The sequence below is a fragment of the Tasmannia lanceolata genome, unplaced genomic scaffold, assembly GCF_043159265.1.
Source record: "Tasmannia lanceolata isolate RefF3 unplaced genomic scaffold, GAP_Taslan_0.1 ptg000003l, whole genome shotgun sequence".
Classification (NCBI taxonomy): Eukaryota; Viridiplantae; Streptophyta; class Magnoliopsida; order Canellales; family Winteraceae; genus Tasmannia; species Tasmannia lanceolata.
The window spans coordinates 52,460,562-52,475,854 of NW_027518680.1; positions in this window are offsets into that span (position 1 = coordinate 52,460,562).

Consider the following 15,293-nt stretch of genomic DNA (forward strand, 5'->3'; position numbering starts at 1 on the left):
ATATTAATATGCAATTCCTCCATAGATCAGAAGGCTAGGATCATCCTATGGAAATGATTTTCAGGACACAACCTATTTACGTAATGGCCCATCACATGGACGGTTTGGATCATCTTATAGTGTGGTAATAAAAACAGCCAAAAAAATAAAAAAAATCTAAGTGACCTGTGTGTCCACCCGGCCCATACAGGTGGGGTTTGGGTTCACCAAATTGTGACCCGTAAGATTTCGGGTCATTCTCTTACGGGTCATTTGTGACCTAAATGTGTCGACATTTTCTCAAAGAATGTAAACATGCTACCATAACAAAGAAAGCAAACAAATCGTAGGGTCCTTGGGAGATGGATTTATGTTATAATTTGAGGAGCAATAATTACATGCGTGGACATTGTTATTGTCCGCCCATACAGAAAAAGAAAAGAGATACATCATTTGTTTCGAGAAATGTCAGAATGACACTATATATTTATTCATGCCTGGCTTAATTTTTCTTCACCAGTTTTGATGGTCAAGAAGATGGCAAATGGAGAAAATGCACTGAGAATCGATCTTTGTATAAAATCATTAGAAACGCCAATTCCCTTCTTGCACTATTATTACATGAACTACAGTGAAGGCACACTTCTCAACGATCCGGAGCCAGCATTGGTCATTGTGGGGCCGCTTAACTAACTTTTTCTAATAATTTTTGCACATATTACAATAAAAGGGATTTTGCAAGTACTGGGGGCCGTGGCCAACCCCATGCTATATGTCCCTCCGCCCCGATTACTACTAAACGGATAAGTTGTTAATTTCTATGTACTGCTTGGTGATATTCAGCCCCTAAAGGTTGCCTACTTATTTTGGGCGATGATATTTTCACGCCTCTGTAGTTAGGGGTGTAAATGGATATTCGAAAATTCGATTACCGTCCGCATCCGAATCCGTTTAAAGCGAATATTATCCGCATCCGCTTCAAGCGGATATTATCCGAATCCGTTTAGGAGATATCCGGTTCTTAACAATTCGAATCTGGTAAATGGTGCATCCGATCTGTTTAACATCCGAATCCGACAAGTACATCTGTTTATCCCGAATATCCGCATCCGTATCCGTATATCTGAATTCGTATTCGAATTCGGATATACGGATTCGCATGCAAACTCGGTTATCCAGTTACGGATGCGGATATTCGCATTCGAATTCAACTTCAATTAGATAATTTTGGATATTTAACCAGTTGATTTAAAGTTACAGACATGAATCGAATTTGGATACGGATACGAATTCGGACATTCGGATATGATTTATTCGAATTTGGATATTCGAATACGATTTGAATCCGGATAAACGGATACGGATAATATCCGAATTTGAATAATATCTGTCGGATGCGAATTTGGTAACGAATAATAATTATCCGTCGGATTCAGATACGGATACGGATATTGAATATTGTAATCGAATTCAAATTCAGATATAACACTATCCGATACGAATTCGATCCGTTTACACCCCTATCTGTAGTACGCATTTGCATTCGCTCCTGATAGTGTGAATGGTGGGCAATTGTAACGCTTTTTGACGTCAAAATCACGTTAAAAGGGGGCGAATGCGTACTGCAAAGGGGTGAAAATATCATCTCCCTTTATTTTTACCGGCTCAGTATTCCCTCTCCATGTAAGGTTCAAACTGCTTAATATATATATATATATATATATATATATATATTAAGCTGTTAATTCTCTCTTTCTCTCTATTTTAACCAATTAAGCAGACCCTCCATGTAAGGTTCTGTGGACCCCGATCCGAGACAGGCGGGAGGACGGGCCCCCACGCGAGTCTCTGGATCATCCACGTGAAGGAGAGCTCCGCCAAGGAACTCTCGAAAGAGTGCCCCTCACAGCATGAGCGGCGATGTGAAGTGAGATACCTCTCGATTCGGGGACTAGCCCGGATTCGAGACGCACCTCGAACAAAGAAAGAGTCGCCATCCAAGGAAGTGGGCCCTGGATCCCATGCTGTGCTCTGTCGCAACAGATAACCAGAGATATAAAAGGTCCGTGCCTGATGACGAATGGGGAAGGGATTAGGCGCCCCCGATTCGCCCAAGTGCGAGCACCTGGTCTCTTATGCCATTTATTATTAACTTTGAAGAGTTTTGGGCAAAAATCATGTGAAATGAGAACGAATATCCCCGAGATAACGTCTAGCTAATCATGCATATCTCGGAGATGAATAAGAAGCACACACAAAAAGAAATGAAAGACATGCCACCTAAGAATAGCTAGGTTATGAGTGTTATGCCTAATTGGTGTCTATGTTCTGGTGGACAAACACATGCATGCTACAGCTAAAAGTATAGGATCTGTACATGAAAGTAAGAAAACACAGCAAAACATACAATATGACAAACCCTAGACTCTAATGCGATAATTGACTCGGACCAGGATGGCCATCCATCCTAGCTGCACTACGTATCCCGGCCTCGGGAAGAATCAGAGCCAACGTAGTTCGGCGACCTATGCTAAACTACAATGCCTAACCCTCTAGGACCGCTGTCCTAGACTCGATCAACTAGACCTGACTAGTTTTTAAAGCTTCTTGCGCCATTGCTTAAGTTCAAGTGAATGGTAATTTTTAGGACTCCCTATATGCCCTAAGTAATGCAGGTGAACCCTACACCCTAGGTGTGACTAGGCTGTGTGTCCTAAGGAAAACCGTGCGCTATCTAAGCGCGTTCTAGTCTAGCCATCGGCTCGACTAAGTATCTAACCGACCACGACCTGAGGCCTCCTAACTCTAGGGACACTCACACGACCGGACATGACAAAGCAACACAATCAGGACAGACTCCCCACTCTACGACACCCCCAAACGCCTAGGACTGACTCCTAACTCTATGGGAGGATCTTTTGAAAATTGTTGGTAAAGTTATTTTGAAGAATTTTTGTAGTTTTGGAAGGTTTTGAAGTTGTGAAAGTTATGAAGTTGTGGGAAATATTTGCAAAATGGTGACTGAACTCAGGATGCCAGCAGCACGCCTGAGCTGCCTACGTACCCCTCAGCTAGGGATCAAGCCATCCGTAGTTCGGACTTGACTACTCCTAATGACTCGAGATTTTGAGATTTTGATTTTTAGATGTTTTTGAATTTTCAAGTGTTTTTGAAATGTTTTTTGGAATTTTTGACATAAGAGGAACAAAATCCTATCATCATAAGGGGAGGACAGACTCCTGAATATCCCACAAAGGTTGGACAGCATCCTATGCTTTGCGGGGGAAATGAACAGAATAACAACTCTGCAAGGGTTGGACAGCATCCTATACCTTGCAGGAGCGGATAAAATCACGTGACTTGATGAGAGGATGGACAAAATCCTAACCCCTACGATGATAGGACAGACTCCTGAAAGACCGAAGGACTGGCTCCTATGCCGATGACCGACTCTGAAAGATGGAGGGACGGAATCCTAAATTTTATGAAGGGATAGGACAGAATCCTAAACTCTACAGGGGTAGGACAGACTCCTAAACTCTCTAGGACTGACTCTAAAGAGGAAGAAATCCCTTAACCTGCGAAAACTCTAAGGCAGGAAGGGAAGGGGTTGGCTCAAGAAGCGTTCCGTCATAGCCTGGACCCGCCGAGGTGACCTCTGAAATCGATGGACAACCTCTTGAAAATCTATAAGAACCCTAAGATTTAAGGAAAAATCCTAAAACTAAGAGGACCCTCGAAAGGGAAGGAAAGAGGAAGATTAGTGTGGGCTCCGAGTAGCCTCATCATAGCCTACGAGCTCGAAACTCAGAATGAGATTTAACCACAAGGCCGGACTCTTCTCTTTGTCCACAATTGAGGTTTAATGAATGAGTCAAGGAACAAAATTCATTCCTGATCACAAGGATTGAAGTTCCATAATAACCAAAGGCGAGGTAAGCACACAGGAATCCGGATCAGTAAGGGTATTCCACGGACCAAATGGAGTTTAATGAGTATCGACACCGATGATAAGGGAAGTAAACTCACGCAAGGAGATAATGAATCAGGCTTCACAAAATTTGAAACAATAAAATTAAACAGCATTAAACCCATCACAATCACATTTACAAATTCCCAATATGACCCAATGGCATTGTTAGGATCCAATTACAGTTCACCAAAACAACCAAGCTAAACAAAACAAAAATCAACTTCGAACAATCACACATGCAATGCAATATTAGAAACACAAAAAGAATAAAAATAAATAAATAAATAAACATAAAAATAAAGATAAATGAATGGACGAGATATTTGAGTTACCTAAGCGAATAGCAGATGGCGGACAACGAAATGAGGAGATGGGGCCTCGGTGGATGAAACGGGGTTGATCGGAGAGTGTCCGGAAAGTGGGGCTCGAGTTCTCCTAAGCGAATAGCAGATGGCGGACAACGAAATGAGGAGATGGGGCCTCGGTGGATGAAACGGGGTTGATCGGAGAGTGTCCGGAAAGTGGGGCTCGAGTTCTCCTGCGGAAAATATTTTTTATATTTTTTTTTATATTATTCTATATATATATATATCTATATAAAAAATAAAATAAAAAAAACGAGCCTCTCTCTTTCTCTCTCTCTCTCTCTCTCTCTCTCTCTCTCTCTGTTTTCCTTTTTTTTTTTTGAAAATGGGAGGTAGCGGTGGTGGAAGGGAAGATCGGCCGGCCGGAGGTGGCACGGCGGTTGGTGGTGACGCGGTGAGGCTCAAACTCCCTTCCTCTTTCTCTCTGTTTCTCTCTCTCTTCTCTCCCTCTCTCTCTCTGTTAAATAAAATGATGGGAATAAAGAAAAGGAGGTGGGATGGGTTTTCGAAATGGGTAGAAATGGGGTGGGGGATTTGGGTTTAATGGGGTTTGGGAGATACCACGAGGTGGGGGAGAGGGTTTCGGTGGGTTTCGGTGGCTGGAGGAGGTGAAAGGGGGTCGGCGATGGAGTTGCAGGTGGTGGGGAACGGTGGCTGAGGGTGGTGGTTCGGGTATGGTAGAGGTGCGGCGAGGTGGGAAGAGGAGGGGGGTTTAATGGAGGTGGCGGCTTGGTGGTGGTGAGGATGGTGGCGGTGGTTGCCGAGAAAAGGGAGTTTTCGGTTAGAATGGGTTTTGATTTTCTTAGGTGTAGGAAAGAGGGTTTCGGTTTTGGGTTTGGGGGGAGGGGAGGTTGGAGAGGGAAGAGGATTTTCGAAGGGTTGGGGGGTTTGTTGGTGGTGTGGGCGGTGGCGGTTGTCGGGTTTTTTTCCGAAATGGGTTTGGGTTGATGGTTTTTGGAAAATGGGGTTTTGTGGTTGGGGATTGGTAGGGGTTGGCCGGCCGAAGGCGGGATTGGCCGGTTGCAGAGATGGATTTTTGGTGGGGTTTCGGTGGTGGTTGGGTGGCTGTGGAGGAGGTGGTGGGGTACGGTGGCTGAGGGTGGAGGTTTAATGGAGGTGGCGGCTCGGTGATGGAAGATAGAGAAGAGGGTAGCTCTATGGCCGGCTTTGATGGCGGCTGAAGTGGTGATGCCGGATTTTGGGAGTTGCAGAGATGGGGTTTTGAGATTTTTTTTTAATGGGTTTTGGTTTTATGGGGTATGGAAGGAAGGGTTTCGGTTTTGGGTTTGGAGGGAGGGGAGGTTGGAGATGGAGGAGATGGGATGCCGGTGGAGCTCCGGTGGTTGGCTGGGAGGATGCCGGAGAAGGTGGCCGGAATCCGGTTGGGTTGCCGGAGGAGAAGACTCTCTCTCTCTCTTTCTCTGCTATCCCTCTTGCAGCTCAATGAAAATGGGTCCCCCCAAAAACCCTAATTTGTTGGGTTTTGTAGCAAAGGGAAGTAATAAATTTACCCCCCCTCCGATTCACTTGGGCAGCCCCTTTCTATGCATTATCACTATTCTTCTATACTAGCAGGGGGTGGCTCGGGTAGAATATGGGTGATATGAAAAGGAAGATTCCCTTTTTCTTGCACAATCCTAGCCTTCTATTTGATCTAAGGGGCCTTAGGGGGTGCTTCCTACCAAAGCTACGCAGGGATTACAAAAATGCCCTTCTTAAGATAATGAATCCCATAGAAATCCTTTGGCTTTTATAATAAAAGGGGGGGGATATTTGCACACCCATGCCTGGACAATTCACCCCAACACATCCATCTTTGATTATAGCACACACTCCGCTTGTCTTATTTTCCATTTCTCGCCCGATTGCCCCGAAATTTTGCAGGGATAATCTTGGGAACACAAACGACCTCTCGGGGAATTTGTACCCACGAATGTGGGCCATATGCTGACGAAAATTTAAGCTTTCCTCTCATTCCGGGCCCACTCTCTCTGGGAATTACTCAACTCTGAAACCTCGACTCTACCTTAGGGGCTTTAGGGCCTGGTCAAAATGGGGTGTCTACAGATGCCCCTCTTTGGCAGAGGGCGCTGGTCGCGTGAATGCCGAAGCCGAACAGACAACACATTTTGACTGGCCCAAAATATTGGATGAAAATGATTCAAAGAGAAAGGTTCTAGATGGCGCTACTCTAGCATCTAATGGAAAATTTTTGAAGGGACATTGCTCAGATATCCCTTGCAAAGGGTATCGACAGGATCGATTGGCTGCGAACGAGCTGGAAATATTGAAAGAATTATTTTAGCTGTGAACGAGTCAAGGTTCAAAGGTTAGCTTGGCTGCGAGAGAGCCGGGAAAGATATCGGCTTGGTTGCGACTGAACCAGAAGCCGGGGAATTGACTTGACTGCGAATGAGTCAAAGAATCATGAATATTATCTTGGTTGCGAACGAACCAGCAGATCGGATATTGGACTTGACTGCAAATGAGTCGGAAGGCCAGAAATTTGCTTAGTTGCGAACGAACCAAAAAGCAAAAGGATTGACTTGACTGCGAATGAGACAGAGTCAGGGATATTGGCCTAGTTGCGAATGAACTATGAGACCAGAATAATGACTGGGTTGCGAACGAACCAGAAAGTCAGAAATTTGATTTTAGCTGCGAACGAGCTAAGAATTGGAAGATTGACTCGACTGCGAATGAGTCGGAGTCAAGGAGAGTACGTTGATTGCGAATGAATCAAGAAATCAGCGAGAAACTTGACAGCGAATGAGCCGAAGAGTCTAAGATTTTGGCCTGGTTGCGAATGAACCCAAAAGGCCAGATCGATGACTTGATTACGAATGAACCGAAGTCAGAATTGGATCGGTTGCGAATGAACCGGAAAGAATCAGGAATTGGATTTTAGCTGCGAATGAGCTTAAGAATCATGAATATTATCTTGGTTGCGAACGAACCAGAAGATCGGATATTGAACTTGACTGCGAATGAGTCGGAAGGCCAGAAATTTGCTTAGTTGCGAACGAACCAAAAAGCAAAAGGATTGGCTTGACTGCGAATGAGACAGAGTCATGGATATTGGCCTAGTTGCGAATGAACTATGAGACCAGAATAATGACTGGGTTGCGAACGAACCAGAAAGTCAGAAATTTGATTTTAGCTGCAAACGAGCTAAGAATTGGTAGATTGACTCGACTGTGAATGGGTCAAAGTCGGGGAGATTATCGTGATTGCGAATGAATCAAGAAATCAGCGAGAAACTTGGCAGCGAACGTGCCGAAGAGTCTAAGATTTTGACCCGATTGCGAATGAACCAAAAAGGCCGGAATGATGACTTGGTTGCGAACGAACCGAAGTCAAAGAGATTAACTTGACTGCGAATGAGACAAGAATTTAGAAAATAGACCTGACTGCGAATGAGTCGGAAGCTTAAGATTTTGACCTGGTTGCGAATGAACCAAAAGGCCGAGATGATGACTTGGTTGCGAATGAACCAAAAAATAATAATCTGACAGAATCAGAAGTTGCAGGATTAAACTCGGTTACAAATTAACCGAAAAGTCAGGGATAGAAGCTTGACTGCGAATGAGTCAAAGGCTCAAAAGATTGACTTGGTTGCGAATGAACCGAAAGGTCGAGGATATGAGTGAGACTGCGAATGAGTCAAAACTCAAAGGATTGACTTGGTTGCGAATGAACCGAAAGGTCGAGGATATGAGCGAGACTGCGAATGAGTAAAAGGCTCAATGAAATGGTGAGACAGATTCTCAATGGAATGGTGATACAGACTCTCACAATTTGCAGAATGGAATGATTAGACAGCATCATGATCAAACCTGAATTGGGATCTGAGAAGACAGCATCTTGACAGATGAACGAAGCGGAATGATTAGACAGCATCATGATCAAACCTAAATTGGGATCTGAGAAGACAGCATCTTGACAGATGAACGAAGCGGAATGATTAGACAGCATCATGATCAAACCTAAATTGGGATCTGAGAAGACAGCATCTTGACAGATGAACAAAGTGGAATGATTAGACAGCATCATGATCAAACCTAAATTAGGATCTGAGAAGACAGCATCTTGACAGATCGACAAGGCGGAATGATTAGACAACATCATGATCAAACCTGAATTTAGGATCTGAGAAGACAGCATCTTGACAGATCAACAAAGCGGTATAATTAGACAATCATCATGATCAAACCACTCTAGGAATCAAGAACATGAAACTCAAGAAGGAACAACTTTGATTCAAGAAATCGAGATTTCGATCAATTCCATTACAAGATTGATTGTCTCTTGCCGAGAACTCTGGGAATGTGCGGTCTCTGCTGAGGACCGGACATAAGTAACGTGCTGAGGTTTTGAGTAGACCATTTTTTCTGAGAGAACTGAATTCTACTGGAGATTGAAGGTTGTGGGAGCAAATTCTAAACTCCACTGGAGAAACTGATTTTCTGGGGAAGTTGACCTTTCAGAGAGTGCACTCGTCTGAGAAGTTGGAAGTTTGGCTCGAGATATACTCGTACATCTCTTATCTCAACTTACTGAAGACATTGGCACTGATTGCCTTTTGTGCTTGATATCTTTTATGACGCAAGTCATAAAAGATGCCCCTAGTGTGTTGTGATTCCATGAGAAGAGTCTTAAGGAAGCGGAACCAGGATAGGTAAGGGAAATTTGAATTTGTATGGGTTCTTTCTTTGAGATAGGGTATGGGTTCTTTCTTTGAAATAGGGAAAACAATCTCTACCATGGCTGAGGCTAAGAATTTCTTCTGTCGATGCTCACTATTCGAAATTTTGATGTCTCTGGCCGGTCTAAACAAGATGTCTCTTGCCCCTCTTTGATTCCTAACCAGGATTCACTTTAAATTTTCCTCGCATTTTGGAAGGTGTACTCTCGCTCTTCAGTGCCAGACAACTTTAGACCTTGAGAACTTGAGACTTTGACAGAAACATGGACAAGAATGAGGAATAAACTTCGAATGACTCGATCAAAGAAAATTTATACGATTCAAGGGACGACTCACTTTTGATTCACCCTTAGATCCAATGCATTATTATTTTTTTTTTATTTTTTTTTTTAAGGTGAGGCTAGCCACTCTCAGAGTAATTTCGAAAACCATGTCAAGAGGTTCTAATTTCCTCCATCGGTATTTCCGTCATGGTTATTACCCCCTTCGGATTGCTCAGTTTTAATGCCCCTAGTTTAGAAAGGTATCAAAGTAAGTCTCGCCGACACTACTCAGATTCCGGGATCCTGCCCTGTTTGAAGACTGCTTCTCCAACTCTTTAATTCTCCTTCTTTCTAGGAAGTCAAACGGATGTCTTCCAGATTTTCAGTCTTGCAGACCGTCTGTCTCAACTCTTGTTTGTGCTGCTTGCATTCTTGAGTTCTTCACGGCTGAGGAACTCCTTCCACAACTCATCAGCTCTTTTTCATGGGAAATCTTGTTGCTGACTAGATTGTCTCTTTGAGTTTTCAATCTAGCAAACCGCTACCCTTGCTTTTGCATAAGCCAACACCTTTGGTTGTTGACTTAGCAAGACTTTTCTTTTCTCTAAGCTGCCCTTTTCGGGTTTTCAACCTAGTGGGTCTTCAGACTCTCGTTCTTTTCTTTTCTTTCTGTTTTTGTTCTATTTGCCTTGAACCTTTGCTTGTTTTACCATAAGGACTTTTCAGGTAAGCTCGGGTTCAAAAGGGTTAGATATCAAAAGTTCAAACGATTTGGACCGAATCTGGTCTTGCCAGACTACCTACGTACCCCAAAAATGGAGGATCAGATCCGCGTAGTTCGCTTTGGGTTTAACAAAGAATGGTTTAGCTTTTTAGCTTCAAAAGTTTGAAAAGGGGATGATTTAGCTTTTATCCCCAAGGATTTGACCGAACCTGAATTGATCAAGTTGCCTACGTACCCCCGAAGAGTTGGGGATCAGGTCATGACGTAGTTCAGGTGCATAAAATGCCCCTGGTTTATAATATGGTTAAAAGAATTGTTTGGTTTTAAAATGTGGCTCAAAGGCACAAAAGGATTTTTTTTTTAACGCTGAGATTTTGGCTATAAAGGCTCAAACGTCCAATGATGGCCTCCTGGTGTTTTGATGTACAAGCTTTTGAATGTTTAAGGTTCAAGACTTGGAATTTTTTTTTTTTTTTCGAGAGTCTGGCGGTATTTGCAAGCAAGACTTCAACCACGGTGCTCCACTTAAACTTGCGCGCTTCTCGAATATCTTGAATTTATGCTCAAGATTATACCGCTCTCGATAATCTCCAAATGTTGGAGACAATTTTGATATCCAATCTATCTCATAGACTCCATCACTTGGGTCTTTGATTTTTCTAAGGAGTTGTCTTAGGGACACATTCCCTTCTCTTTTCCAGGCTCTTGTTTCTTCTAGATGTACTCTTTCTTTTGGACATAAGAATTGTCCCTACTATATGAATATAATGACTTGAAATCCCACCAAGATGTACAACTCGAATGTTCTTCTTGTGGATCAAGTTCTATGAATACAACTTTGCATCTGAAAACCTTCTCTCAATGTTCTCATCAACTTCACTTGATGTCTGATGTTTCCCTCTTTTGAATTTTGCTTTACAACTGATATCTAAAACCGATGGAGTCTGGCTTTGCACAGGGCGTTCACCCGGTTTATCTTTATAGGATCAAACAAGACTACCTCAAACCCCTTATAAACAGGTTTATCAAATCCTCGCTCTCCTCAGAAGATAAAATTTTGCCAATCCATCTTTCCCGAGTTTCAGATTTCAATACCACTATCAACAGCTTTGATTTCCTCTTTGAGTGACTATGCTCGACGTTCTTCCTCCTGTTTGATCATGTTTCAGATCTCGAGGGGAATTTCGTCTGCATTCTCACCCGAGAAAGGTGTCTTTAGTTATTTTAAACATTAGATCCAAGAGTGAATCATAAAACATTGAAGATATTGAAATCAAACTTTATTGAATTGAAAACTTTCAAGTACATCAATAATTCTCAACACGCCTCAGTGGGCTCTACATCAGACTTGACAGAAAATAAAACACTGACTCTAAATGAAAAAGACTGACAAACAGGACACCCCCTTCTTCTTTTTTTCTTTTTTTTTTGACATTGACACTATGACTCACCAACTTTCAACACAAGAGTTGGTATACACTCGATAGAAGTTAAATCTTGAAACATGACATTTGGAACACCTCACTTGAAACATGACACTTGGACGCGGACAAGGACTAGGCACTGAAGTTCAGAAGTACACGTCTTCCTCCATGATGTTGTCGGCTAGTGGTTTCGGTCCTGGTATAGGAATCTCGGAAGAGGTGGTCCCATGTAGTTCTGTCGACCGGGCCCAAACTGCCCCTGAAAACCTGCTGGTGGCATCATGCTCTCTGCCCTGACATTCTTCGGAGGCTCAAATTCTGACATTTTTTCTTTCCCTTTCGATTCATCCCTCTGCTTTGATGCAGCATAAACAGAGGTGGTGGAACCTTTGAAGGGTTGAATAGGTCTAACCGGTGCATAATTCATGAAAGCACAGAGTTCAGGAAGAAGGGAAGAGTCTCCATCTATCTCGTCCTGAATTTTGTGTTTCAATGCCAGGCACTTTTCTGTTGTATGACCAATACCTCCATGGTACTCGCAATACTGATCTCTTCTCCAGTGCTTGGGGAGTGGGTTAGGAATAAGCTTCGGATCTAAAAGTGTCAAACGACCTTCGCTGACCCATTTCTTCAAGATAACTTCCTGAGAACATGGTAGCTGAGCGTATTCCCTCCTCAATCTCTGACCCATCCTCTCTTCCACTTCTATGATTGGCTTCTTAAAAGGTTGACAATAGGGTTCAACATTCTGAACTTCACTGGGAACAAATACAGGCTTCGTCCCACTATGCAAATCAACATATCTGTCAAGAATTAAACTCTGAACTGATGTTTCTTCTGTCATAATACCCATATCGGCAAACTGCTTAGGAGCTGAATCACATCCGGTAGACAGATATCGTATCTGAGTTTTCATCTCCTTCACTTCTTCAGTTAACATGGACATCTGACCAAAGAGTTTAACCATCCAGTTTTCCATTCGGATGAGGGCCGACCTTTCAAAAGATTCCTCCATTGGTCGAAAGCTTGATGGAACAGGTGGCATTTCTGAGATAGGACGAATAAGGGATGCAGGATCCAATAATGGTTCATCTGTAGAGATAGCTCCTACCATCGGTAAAGGGCCAACTGATCTTTGCACTGGTTTTTTGGTAGCCCCGGGTTCTCCAACAACTACCTTACCATCCTTGATAAGTTTTAGGATCTTATGCTTCAAGGCTTGGCAACTGTTGGTTGAATGTCCATGAACTCGATGATACTCACAGAAGTCTTGTTCATAAAAGTTGCTAGGAAGAGGATTTGGAGGAGAAGAAGGTTCAGGAAGATCAAGTTTACCCACTTCGACCAATTCTCTCAAAGCTTTTCCGAAATCCTTCGGCAATGGAGGAATCTCTTTATCTGGCTTCTGAATGGGCTTGTTTCTTTTCTGAGCCACCTTCTTGAAAGGTTGACGGGAGGTCTCCACATTGTTGACCTCTTCAGCTGCTACCATAGTCCTCTTTCCGTCTCTGACATCAGTCGAGGTTCTTGTCTTTAGGCCTTTGGTTAGTGCATCTTCTACCTGGGTTCCCGTCTTGATGAGGTGATTGAAATCGAGAAAATATTGGATAGCCATATGATGATAATACTGTGGAGACAGATTCTTAACCACAATTTTGATCTGATCTTCATCGGACAATCTGTGAGTCATCTGTGCAGCTTTCCTTCTCCATCTGCGGATGAAGAAAGTGAAAGTTTCATCATGCCCTTGTTTCAACATTTTCAGATCCCTTTTGGTTACATCGATTCCCGCTTCCATGGAAAACTGTTCCACGAACTTGCTGGCAATGTCTTCTAAGGTTCGGATCTCTTCAGACTTCAGACTCAAAAACCATTTCTTTGCAGTTCCGACTAGAGATCGAGGGAATACGAGGGCAATCTGCTGTGGAGAAAGTCCATGTTGCTGTAGAAGAGGAATGACAGATTTCAGATGACTGGTGGGGCATCCCGTCCCATCATACTTGTCAAGGTCAGGTACTGTGAACTTATGAGGAAGAACAACTCCCGGGACTATCATGAAGTCGGACATGTTCAACTTCTTAGGGCCTTGGAACTTCATGCTTTCCATTTCTCGGGTTAGCTTATCCAACCTATCTGTTATCGCTCTGCCCTCATTGGCTCTCTCCAGATGAGGGAGACAATTATCTTCTGCATACTGCTCATCCTCGACATCGTCTTCGACATTCAAAACAGCAGGCCTGGCCATTGCAGGAGGTGGGGGAGGTATAAGTGGAATTTGCCGGGGTACAGGTTCTTCAGAAGCAGAACCTCTATCACTTTTCAGACGGACTATCTCCTCACTCATACTATTCATCTGTTGGAGCACAGACTTCATCAATTCATTCATTTCAGCCAGAGTATTTCCGGATTCAGCCATAGGTTCTGGTGTGGGTTGAATAGAAATAGGTACTGCAAATGAGTGAAGTCAACACGGTCAGACTCTCGCCATGGAATTGACAAACACTAGAGTTCAATATAGGGCAATCAAATGAAAATCCCATATACAAGCTGAGACAAAAGATGATACGAAAATATCTTCTATGGATAAAATCCGGCAGCATAACATCTATGCAAGAAGATGTGGTAAGATAAGCACATAGAGTTTGTCAACAAGTTTACAGGATAATGACCAAACTCAAGGTATTTGCAGAAAATTTGACAGCATATCGGCTATGCAGGGGAGGGTCTGGAGCAGCTAATCACAAAGGGTATGCAACTAGGTTAAGATAAAGTAAGGCTCTCAGCAAGAACACACACTCGAATGAATGTCAGCAAGATAAACTCGCAATCAAACAAGTGAAATATAATCAGATCAGAATCAATCATAGGAGAAGGATATGATAGGCAACACTGAATTTTTCATCTATGATCAATGATGATCAGTAGATCAGAAAGAAGACCACGACCCCAAAATGACAGAAGTAAGTCATAGACCGGGTCTAAATAAGGAAACCTCACTAAATAAGTAGGCCATAATTTAATAATCAATATAAATAGGTATATATACATATATACACCCTAACCAGGGGCACCAGCCCTAATCCTAATCTAGCAGAGTCAAGGATGTCTCGACTCAAGACAGAGTGATGAGTGTACTAGGACCGCTGTAGCCATGTAAAATGAACTACCCTAGTCTACAAAGGGGACGAAGCTCCTAACTCTAGGCTTGACATGTGTAAGCAACACCTGTCCGACCCTTATATGAATGCAATATACTTATATAAACATAGGTACTTCCTAGTTGGGTTTCACTAAGTCGGTAAGTATATACATAATATATAAAACAAAGTAGGGCTCCGGACTCAATCTATCGGGTACTATGCGTATGAAACATACTTAATATGTATAACAAAAGTACGCCCAATGTTATACATAGTATGCTTCATTGCCCATCGGCTGCTGTAGACAAAAGTACGCCCAATGTCTACGGATGCAGCACCGGCGCATAGCTTGGAAATAGATTCAACAGTACCACCAGGGTGTAACAACATCCCAGTCGGGCACGCATTGAATCTATCCCGTGGAGCCAATAATAATGAAAAACAATGAAAGAAATAATGAATAAACAATATGATAATGCATGATGTGCAGTGTGTGAATCCCTTGTTTTAATTACGCACCTACTTGGTGCCCCTGGATTTCTAACGATAAAGTTCCCATTTAGCTTGGTTTTGACCCAAATTTCTTCAAAATTAATTAGAATGGCATTTTTACAGAGTTAGGCAATGTTTCAAAAGGTCCCCAGCAGAGTCGCCAATCTGTGGACCCCGATCCGAGACAGGCGGGAGGACGGGCCCCCACGCGAGTCTCTGGATCATCCA